Genomic DNA, 12,186 nt, shown 5'->3' on the forward strand with positions numbered 1-12,186 from the left:
AATACTTAAGAATATGAAGAAGCCTGCTTCAAGGAAGACAAAAATTGCAGGAGAGAAAATATCAAAAAAATTATAATGAGTATGTTTTGTATTTAAGTATGAGTCTCCATATTAAAATCCATATCCTCAAAATACAAAATTAAAATAATTAAATCTCATAGTCCCTTAAAATTATTATTACTGTGACTAAATTTTCATTTTCTCATCAGTAAAATGATAATAACAGTCATAGTTGCTATGAAGGTGAATGAGAAAATTCACAGAAGTTGTAGCAGTGTCCTGGCACAAAATTGGTGCTCAGTAAATGACAGCTATACTACTAATACTTCTAACCATCTCACTATTACCACTATTATCAAAATTAATATAAATAATACATTTTTCTGTTGCATTTTATAGTATTAACACTAAATTTTATATAATCTATTAACACAAACTTCTATTTGTTTATCTGCCCATAAGAACCTAAATACAACAGATGTTTCAAAACTATTTATTCTTATCTTTCTTTAAATTTTCTATAATATCTGTATTACAAAACAACCTAAATGTCTACAGATGGATGAGTAAATAAAGAAATTAGAGAATATATACACAATTGAGTGTTATTTAGCCATAGAAAGAATAAATCTTGTCATTTGTAACAACATGGCTGGATCTCAAGGACATTATAAGTCAGACAGAGAAAGATAAATACCATATGATCTCTCTTATATATGGAATCTAAAACAAACAAGCAAACCCATCTCATAGATAAAGAGAAGAGATTAATGGTTGGGGGGAGAGAGACATGGGTGAAGGGGGGGCAAAAGGTGAAAAGAAAAAAGTAAATATAATGCATTACCAAGCAGCAGCAACAACAAAGAAGTGAGTGTGTGTGTGTGTGTGTGTGTGTGTGTGTTGTTTTTTCCCCCAGATACACAAACCTAAAAGTAGGATAAAAGTTACCAGATTATCAGTCCAGTTCAAGTTATTTTCCTCGTTAAACATAATATTCCAAAAATCTTACACTAAAATATAAACCGTATTTTTCAAAATTTTTCAGTTTTTCATTTTAGCAAACAGCTTATGGTTACCTATGTTCTGCATTTTCACGTGGGAATGGATCCTTTCTCTCCAAGACAAACACTGAGACAAGTTAAGCCACTGAAACTATATTCCTGGTGAGACCTCATCTATGTACAGAAAGGCCCCAGAATGCCCAGGTTCCACCCAAACCTGCACAGAGGAAGGCCTCCCTGGAAAAGGAAGCCTCAGCTAGAAAGGAAATCTGGCCTCAGGATAAATACACTCAGGAATCAAGTAAAATACAAAGTAATTTTGCAGTCTCATGGCGAGGCCACTAGTTTTTGACTCATGAATCCAGCTTACACATGTTAATAAAATCCCATTCTCTGGGGTCCCCCAAATCTTTGGGATTTGATCTCATGGTGGGGTGTAGAAAAAGGCATGGCTATAGGAGTGGCGCCCCAGCTGAGGGACAGAACTGCCTTTAATAAAAATAATACTAATGGAATATACCCAGAAATAATTTGGTAAAATAATTTTTTAAAGCTTCTGTGTTGCCATATATAGAAACAGTAAGCAATTTTTTTAAGTTTTATCTGTGTTATGAATGGTTTCTTTGAGAAAAGAAAAATGAATGTGTATTATTGACATTTTCACATAAGCCACCAAGTGTTTGAGTTATTAATTATATTGAGCCTCCCACATGGTTTAATTTGAGCATTCATTCTATGTAAGGCACTTGCACACATGTGCTATGTACATTTTGATGGTCTGATGAAAGGAACTATGGTGCACGTTAGAAGAATAAGACTCTATATATTTTTTAATATCCTCAGGTTAATAAACAGAGCTACCTTAAGCAAAATATTGAGAAATTAGTGAGAATAAAATAAATAAAAGAGTGATTGTTACTTCCAAGTGATTGGACCAGAAACTAAAAAGCCAAAGTGAATTTCCTCTCTACTCTGCTTTCTCTAATATCTGCCTCAGTTTTCAATGCTATAGACCACAGCATTCTCTGCTCTCATACTTGAAGATGGCACCCTGCAGTTCCTGAGTTTACAATTTATAATTCAAGCTCATACAGAGAGACCCAACAGTGTCTGTGAAATCCAATTCAGAATATGATTGGCCCAGCATGAAGCAGCAGTTTATCTCTTGTTTGATTAATTGTGATCAAAATGACAGTGTCACGTAGTACAACAGTAGCACTTAATCCCTGGGTGTTAGAGAGGCAATTCTCAGGAATAAGAGGTCATTGTGAAATGAAAAATACCCTCAAATTTATCTATATCATCTAATAATACTCTCAGATGGCTACACCAGCTACTTTTCAGAAACTCCTGTCCATGTCAGATACCAATGTAATACTCTATTCGCAATGTGCCCTCGACCATGCTGCACACAATGACCTCGCATTGCCTCACAGTCTAATAACTGTTGGAAATCTTTTGCCACTCTTTGAGTTATATTGAATAAAGGCAAATTAAATACACACACACACACACACACACACACACACACACACACTAAATTTCCTTATTGGTAGTTCTGTATTGTCATTTGTTAAGCATGGTTTGTAGATGCTGATTAATAAGCTATTTATCTTTCACAGACAAGATTCCAATTATGCTTAAAGCATCACCAAAAGACCCAATGATTGGGTGTGCCTAGAAAGTCAATCCAGTGTGAAATAAGCAGTCAGGTCAGTTGTATATAGTTATATGGAGAGACCAATACAAGCAACAACAGGCACAAAAATCAGTTGATTAGTTGGCTGAATTATTTTAAATGAGTCGGATTAGTGTAGAGATAACTATAGAGTTAGAATAGAGCATGTTCCAGTGAAAATTTTCTAAGATGACCATTGCAATGATCTCACTTTGTCTTTTCTAGTTCTAGGTCAGCCATGGGCAAACTATGGCCCGTTTGAAATGAATAAAACCAAAAAAAAATAAAGAAGACCGTACCCTTTTATGTAATGATGTTTACTTTGAATTTATATTAGTTCACACAAACACTCCATCCATGCTTTTGTTCCGGCCCTCCGGTCCAGTTTAAGAACCCATTGTGACCCTCGAGTCAAAAAGTTTGCCCACCCCTGTTAGGTGCACCTTTCTAAGCCCCATCACTTTATTTTGTTGTCATTTTTGTTGGGTAGTCTGATGACCAGGGTCTTACTGTGTCCCTGCAGCAAATAAACTTGATCATGAGTTATATACATTTGCCTCATTCTCAAATGGAAAATATGGGCACCTGAGCAAGATAATCTCAAGTTTACTTCAAGGTACCAAAATCTGAGAAAATTCAATAATATTTATAGTTTTAGACTAATATATAAGCACAGCATTCGGCTTTTAATAAGAATAACGTTTAGGATTTCTTTGAGAGCCAGGGGAGTGCAATTTGCTTCTGTGAATAGTAAAGCCTGTGTAAAAATTGCATATGTGTTGGACTCCAGAGGTATTTGTCAACAGTAAAATAGGATAATCCTCTGGGGAATATTTAAATTTTCAAATAAGAAGCAAGGGAAGAAGGCAATTAACCAAAATCACTAAGTACTTAAAGTGAATTATATGTGATGGTGGCCAATAGTTAGAACAAGTATTTGGACATCGGGGGTTGTTCCAGCTCATATCTCCATTTACATCAACATGTAAAACTGGCTTATAATGTTTTGGATGTTTTACAAAATAAAATTACTCACCTGCAAATTTCATCGTTATGTATCATTAATGCAATATTGATCTATTAAGGCGTATCATGGATTCTTCAGTCATGTCTAAGTTTGAATTGACATTTTAATATGAAACATTGCTGGTATTGTTTAATTATTCCAAAAATCATCTTTGGGGATGAATATGTTGAAGCCTAAATCAGACAGAGATAATTATGTTATATGGTAGCTACCTTTGATCCCTTAATTTTGGAGACCTCATAATTAGGAAATATTTTCTTACTTTTCCTTATAGGACTGTGACAGTTATCAGTGTATGTCCTCTTAGTTTTAAATCTATACTTTTTTGAGATGATCTTTGTGATGATGATTCTGGGGCTGAATTCTGTAAACATTTCTCCTTTGCCAACTAGAGCAATGTTAGGTGCAGGAAGCCATCCATTGTCAACACTATCATGAAAGTACAACAAGGAACTCAGAAGGAAGGCTGATGGTCCTTGGACGATCAGCAGGGCTAATACCATGCACCAATTGTTCTGTTGAGATAGCGATGGCTTGAAGCAATTTCCTGATCTAATAGCCTCAAAGTAAATTTTTACTGATTTTACTGACCTTTGAGATAGTCTGTCTGCTCCTGGTTTGCCGTGCTTAACTGAGGGCAAGATGTATATCTAAAATTGAATAAAAACTGACACTGACATGGCTGGGGTTTCAGTGAGCTTCTCCACTAGAGAGAGGTTTCCACCTGCCCCCCCCCATGCCTTCTAAATTCATATTTCTTGTCTAGTGTTTTCATTTGTGTGTGGCCCCTTCTTCAGAATCTGAACCCTAGCCGTAAATGGATGCGGCAGTTAGGCCTTTTCATAGAAAACAGGGAAGGGTCATTGTGAGGCTACGAAACTAAGATGCCTTTCTCTCTGGCTATTGTTAATGTGTTGTTGTTTTGTGAATATGCCTGCTAGCAGTGGGCCTGTGGGAATGGATTTCATGTCAATGGTCCTTGCAGAGTAGCTTCAGTTCACCTGCTCCCTTCAGCCAGTTTCTCAGACACCCAGCAGACTGTTACTACAGCCAGCTTTGGCCTGCTCTCACTCTCCTGTGAATTTCTCTGTCTCCTGGTAGTTCACCCCTACAGTCCTCACCTAGCCCTTCTGTCAACTCCTGCCTCTGGATGACCATGTGTTTCTTTGGCAGCATAACTTCTTCAACAAGTTCAGAATCTCAGCCTCAGGATGGATGGAGGTGGGGGCCAGAGGATGTTCTCCTAAGTTCTTAGTTTTTCCCTTGTTCACTCTTTTTCAGCCATGGAGGCAGTAGGTTTTCCTTGCATTTGCTATTTCTGTATTCCTATAGTCCTCGTTTGCAACCCTTTTGTTTTCTGTAACTATATTTATTCTGCTGATTGCATACAAAGAAAGTAGTAGAAGTAAAATCAATACTGAAATTTGTTGTAAAAATATGGGAAATGTCTGACAAGTCATGCAATTCACTTTACAAAGTGAAAAAATAGACATTTTGATGAGTGAAATGATTATCTTCCAATGCTCTCTGATATCAAAGCCATTAGTTGCCAGCCTTCATCTTGGATGGAACTCAACTGTTGTTGTTGTTTTAAACAAAACAAAACAAAACAAAAAATTCTCTTAATGAGGAATGGCTGGGCTAGTGACAGAAATGAACATTAGCCTTCCCTCTTTGCAAAAAATAAATAAATAAGCCCTTGACATGATGAAGTGCTCTGATCAATTCCAGTCTCTCTTTTGTTGTCAAAAAATCTATTGACCTAAGGGGAACCTCTGGACTTAAAGTCCAAAGATTCAGTATTGCTGATTGAGGAAGATCCATTTGTTTTGTTTGTCACTTTTGTCCAAATTAAAGAAAAAGAAACAGACTGTATTCTTTCCATATCACCAATACAATGTTTTTCCTTCCACTCTCATTACGTGCCCTGAGGGGAAATGGTTTTTAGATAGATCCAAGTGCTCTGATTGGACCCTGCCTATATCTGAGATAATCCTAGACTTACACTTGTGGTGCACTGCAGCTCAAACTAGCGCTCCTCTCTCCTCAGCATGATCTCAAACATTTATCTCAGGGAGGAAAATACAAGATTTCCTCTAGACCACTTGAAGGTATCAGTATTTGAGAGTCAACCAACCTTACTTTCCCAAAGGGAAAATCAATGTTTGGATTAGGATCAATAAGAGCATACATTTAGGGTTCTAATTTAGAACAATCTCAGTATTGGAATTATTAAATGAACTTAACTATGATTGACAATTTTTGCAGGAAGTCAACTTTTAATATTCTATATCACCATTAAATTATTGAACAATAAAGTCCTTTTAATTTAATGAGTTAGCATATATGTTTGCAAGTGTAGACTATCTATATGAAAATTTTATAATTGGATAAAAATAAGTATCTTAAACATAGACTAAAAGGATTTTTCCTTGAAAAAGCTGATAAAATAGGCACACATATGGCAAGATAGGGAATCAAACCATGATCTCCTGGTTCATAGATCAATGCTCAACCACTAAGCCATGCTGGCGAGGCAGAAATAAATACTTTTAAAAAACTACCATCACAAGATGCTACAAAAATAAATGCTATATATTTAACAAGCAAAATGTACAACTTTCTAAAAACAAACAAATCTTACCAGACCTAAGATAAACACTAGAAACATATATAGTTATACATATTACATAAATTAATCAATATTTAAAATTCTCCTCCAAAAGAAAGCTTCAGAACTTGGTATTTCATCAGCAAATTTCATTAAACCTTCAAGTAACCAGTATTACCAATCTTATGTAAACATTGCGATAATAGAAATAAATAGAATTTCTCCCATTTTATTGTACAACGCAGGTGCATCTTTAATGCCAAAGCCAGGCACAAATTGTGTGACAAAGTAACGTTTTCATCTAAGTTCACAAATAATCATAAATGAATATACATGGTATCCTGAAAAATATCTACACACACTTTGAATAATTATAAAGGCAGTGTTTATTAGAATATATTTTATTTTCAAAATTGAGCTATCAGCTGTTAAAGTGTGCTTACATTGTGGGAGATAACATGTATTGTATATAAAATATGAGCAAACTGAATACAATAAACTTTATAAAACAATTATTAATTATGATCAGATTCAATCTGTCTCAGAAATGTAAAAATAATTAAAATAAATATCAATGTTATTAAAATGTTAATATATTATGGTTGGAAACATAAAATTAACACAAAATACAAAGAATAGTATTTCATTTAAAAATTTTAGTAATTTATTAACAGAAATGAGGTTCCATACTTTATGAAAATATATATCAAAGGAGTGGGTGAAATGTACTTTTTTAAAAACTATTTTTCTTTATTAAGATATTACATATGTGTCCTTGTCCCTTTAGTAGCCCCCACGCGCCCCCCCCAATGCCCTCACCCCCCTGGTGTCTCTGTCCATTTGTTAGACTTATATGCATGCATACAAGTCCTTTGGTTGATCTCTCCCCCTTACCCCCACCCTCCCCTACCTTCCCTCTGAGGTTTGATGGTCTGATCGATGCTTCTCTGCCTCTGGATATGTTTTTGTTCATCAGTTTATGTTGTTCATTATATTCCACACATGAGTGAGATCATGTGATATTTATCTTTCTCTGACTGGCTTATTTCACTTAGCATAATGCTCTCCAGTTTCATCCATGCTATTGCAAATGGTAAGAACTCTTTCTTTTTTTACCACAGCATAGTATTCCATTGTGTAGATGAACCACAGTTTTTTAATCCAATCATCTGCTGATGGGTATTTAGGCTGTTTCCAAATCTTAGCTATGGTGAATTGTGCTGCTATGAACATAGGGGTGCATATATCCTTTCTGATTGGTGTTTCTAGTTTCTTGGGATATATTCCTAGAAGTGGGATCACTGGATCAAATGGGAGTTCCATTTTTAGGTTTTTGAGGAAACTCCATACTGTTCTCTACAGTGGCTGCACCAGTCTGCATTCCCACCAGCAGTGCACAAGGGTTCCTTTTTCTCTAACCCTTGCCAGCACTTGTCTTTTGTTGATTTGTTGATGATAGCCATTCTGACAGTTGTGAGATGGTACCTCATTGTCATTTTAATTTGCATCTCGTGGATGATTAGTGACTTTGAGCATGTTTACATATGTCTCTTGGCCTTCCTTATGTCTTCTTTCAAAAAGTATCTAAGTAGATCCATTTTTGATTGGGTTGTTTATCTTCCATTTGTTAAATTGTATGTGTTCCCTGTAAATGTTGGAGATTAAACCCTTATCGGGGATAACATTGTCAAATATGTTCTCTCATGCAGTGGGCTTTCTTGTTATTTTGTTGATGGTTTCTTTTGCTGTACAGAAGCTTTTTATTTTGATGTAGTCCCACTTGTTTATTTTCTCTTTAGTTTTCATTGCTGTAGGAGCTGTATTGGTGAAGATACTGCTTAGCATACATCTGAGATTTTGCTGCCTGTGGATTCCTCTAAGATTTTTATGGTTTCTCGTCTGCTGCTTCTCAAATGGGGGTGGGCTGCTCATGGAGCTGCTGCTCCTGAAACGGGGGCGGGCTGCTGGCATGACTGCTGCTCACGTCTTCACAGTGCCCTGGGCTAAAGTTTTGGGCCGCCCAGCGGGGAGCACGTTTCGGAACTCACAGGAGCCCGTGCCCAGGGTGGCTGGAGTCTCAGTGACCATGGAACCTCAGCCAAGGCAGCAGGTTCCTGGTGGGGGTGGCTGTAGAGTCCCGGGTGTTAGCTGAGGGCACCCTGGTTGGAAGTGAGGCTGGGCTCCCGGTCACAGCAGCTCTCTGCTTAACGTGGTGCGACCTATGTGGAAGAGCCAGCCACTCCGGGACTGTTTACAATGGCAGTAGAGGCTGTCTGTTTAGGTGAGCCCAGTCAGCCTGCTCCCGAAGGTCCTGTGGGATCTAACTGTGCCTCACTCACACACACACACACACACACACACACACACACACACCACGTCCACACACTCCTTTTTTGCTCCCTCACTCATGCTCTCTCCCTCACTGCCACCTTCTTCCTGCCTCTGTAGTTGAGTCTGGAGTGTTATTAACTCGTTTGTAGATGGAGTCTCCTTTCCGGGTGTCTGGTTATGTGACTCGCTCTCTACCACATTGGCCAAGCAGGATAAAACCTCGACAAGACACGACACCACGGGAACAAAATACAAATGTACTCATGACACCGACAACCCCAATATAAGTGACCACTATAGAAAAGAGAATTAGGGGAGAGAAAAGAGAGCACAAATAATATCGAAAAGAAGAAAAAATGGTATAAGAAAAAAGAAAAAGGAAGAAAGAGGGAAAAATATATATATATTTGGTGAGAAAAACACCAGAGAACAAACAGATAAACCAAAACATACAAACACCAAATATCCAGTAAAGAGGGTGGGGGCAGAATCTTATATACAGAAAGTAAGGTTAAGGAAGTGGATGAATATGGGGAGGACCTCAGTTCACTATAGAGTAAGTAGAAAGAGGATGAGTGGATAAGAAGAAAGAGAAAGAGAAAAAAATAATAATAAATTGGAAAAATAATTAAAAAATAGGATAAAAAATTAGAATGACGAAAAAATAATGCAAAAAGATGGAGACTGCAGGGAAGGGCTATCTCAGGAGAAAATGGCTACTACCTAGGTCCCGTGCGTCAGGTATGACTCAGCGCCAGACTCGCGGCTACCTCTCCCCAACCCTCTCCCCTCCCCAGAATATCCCCAGACTCCACAAGTCTGTATCTCCACCTGCACTTCAGCCACAGGTGAGTGTCTGTATTTGAAGGGTCCTATGAACTAGGTTCAGTGAACAAAAGCAAAGACCAAAAAGAGGCAAAAGAGCTGCACCACTGCGAGACCCTCTCCCCCCCAACACCCCCCCTCCCCCTTGGCACGATGTGGCCTGGGCAGCCATCCAGGCTGCCCCCTCTGGGCTCAGTCTTTCGTGTCTGTGGACCCAAACCTAGAATCCCCTGCTGCAAGCAGTCCTGCGGACCTCCTTTCCACAGTCAGACGCTACACCTGTCCCAAGGGACGTGGCCTTGGCGCCGCACGGTTTCCCTCTGACCCTCTGGGCTCAGAGGTCTCACAGTTCTATCCAGCCCAGATCCCTGGTTTTACCATCCTCCAGGTGTCCTCTGCCCTTCCCGGCTGCGATTTGTCTCACTAGCTGTGTCTACTTCACCAAATTTTTGGTGGATGTTATTCAATGTAGTTTCTCATTCTATCTGCTCCAGGACAAGGCTTGGGACACATCCATCTATTCTGCTGCCATTTTGTCTCTCATGAAATGTACTTCAAATTTAGAAATTAGGCAACAACTCCTTACTAGGTGTACCAGTTAACAATGCAGATTTTTTTTTCATTAGATGGAGTTAACATATATTGATATATATGTGATTTGATACGTATGCTATTTTGTTGTATTGACAGCAAGTTTCAAAACTTCATATGTCAAATTTTCTGAAGGTGTTAACATCATAGATATTTTTACACTTAAAAATGTTGAATTTCGTGCCAAAAAAAAAGAGCATTCATGGGAAGTTTTAATTCATTATTTTGAAGAAAAAGTTATCGTATACTTTGGGAAGCTTAAAGGGGAACATGCTTCATCTCAAGATACTTGTGAGCGCTGGTTTAAATTCTTTAAAAGTGATGATTTCTATGTGAAAGACAAAGCACATCCAGGTCAACCATCAACGTCGACTGCAAGGCCAAATCACTCAGAAAGAAGACAATGCTCCGTGTTTGGTGGGATCAGGAAGGTGTAGTGTATTATGAACTTCTAAAACCAGGGGGAACCATTAATACTGATTGCTACCAACAAAAAATAATCAATTTGAACCACGTTTTGATAATAAACCACCAGAATGTGCCAGAAGACATGGCAAATTAATTTTGCTTCATGATAACGCACCATCACACACTTTAAAACCAGTTAAAAACACATTAAAAGATCTTGCCTGGGAAGTATTAACCTACCCACTGTATTCACCAGACCTTGCTCCTTCAGATACCACTTGTTCTGATCAATGGCACACACACTTTCTAGGCAGCACTTCAAAACGTACGAAGAAGTGGAAAATTGGGTCTCTGAATGGTTTGCCTCAAAACAAGTTCTATTGGGACAGTATCCACAAATTACCTGAAAGATGGGGGAAATGCGTAGCTAGTGATGGACATTACTTTGAATAGAGCACTTTTGATGTTTCTCTTGAAATTATCGTGTTTTCATTGATTACAAAAGCCGCCATTATTAACCGGTACACCTAGTATATTGAGAAATGTAATACAGACACATAACTCATGAAGTAAAAAAAATAAAAATAAAAATTTGAAAAAGAAAACACAAAAAAGTGATTTTTCTTCATGCCCATAGTTACCCTCAAAAGAATTTCAAGAAACTATATAGAAAATATTTGTAATATGTGAGATCATAAAAATATTTATATCCATAATTTATTATGTCTAAAACATCCCAATAAGAAAAATTGGTTATTCTTACTTATATAACATACCTAATACCAAACAAAAAATCAAATAAAAATTTAAGAGGTGTAACATGGAATTTTAATAAAAGGTGTAGAAGAACTTTTTTGATAAATTTATAAAATCTACATAAAAACACCTATAGGAGGATATAAGTAAATGTAGCAATGTATAAATTCTATATAATTTTTTAAAATATTTTTTATTGATTTTAGAAAGGAAGGAAAAGGGAGAGAAGAATAGAAACAGCAATGATGATGCCCTAACTGATTTGGCTCAGTGGATAGATAGAGTGTCAGCCTGCAGACTGAAGGGTCCCAGGTTCGATTCCGGTCAAGGGCATGTACCTTGGTTGCGGGGACATCACCAGTAGGGGGTGTGCAGGATGCAGCTGATCGGTGTTTCTCTCTCATTGATGTTTCTAACTATCAATCTCCCTTCCTCTCTGTAAAGAATCAATAAAATATATATTTTAAAAAAGAAAGAAACAGCAATGATGAGAGAGAATCATTGACTGGCTGTCTCTTGCATACCCCCTAATGGGGATCACTCCACAAACTGGGCATGTGCCCTGTCTGAGAATCCAACCATGACCTCCTGGCTCATAGGTTTGATGCTCAACTACTGAGCCATGCCAACCAGGCTAAATTCTATACAATTTTATTTAAATCCCCCCCCATTTTTTTATGAACTGACATACTATTCCTAAAAATATATATAAAAAATAGCAGACCATAAAGAACAGGAACAAAAATAAAGTTGGAAGAAATACTAGCAATGAGGACTGTCTTTTCCAAATACCTGTAGACATTATCGACCAACAGAACACCCATAAACACAATCACTTTTATATGAAAGTATGATATAGGACAAAGGAGGCAGTGCAGAAAATAGCTCATCATAGACTTTGGAATATGTGATATTGGACCAATTGCCTATTTGTGGAGAGAGATAAAATAAAATCCTT

The sequence above is a fragment of the Myotis yumanensis genome, unplaced genomic scaffold (assembly GCF_028538775.1).
Source record: "Myotis yumanensis isolate MYYU_CA2020_CCGP unplaced genomic scaffold, mMyoYum1.0.hap1 SCAF_1, whole genome shotgun sequence".
NCBI classification, from domain to species: Eukaryota; Metazoa; Chordata; class Mammalia; order Chiroptera; family Vespertilionidae; genus Myotis; species Myotis yumanensis.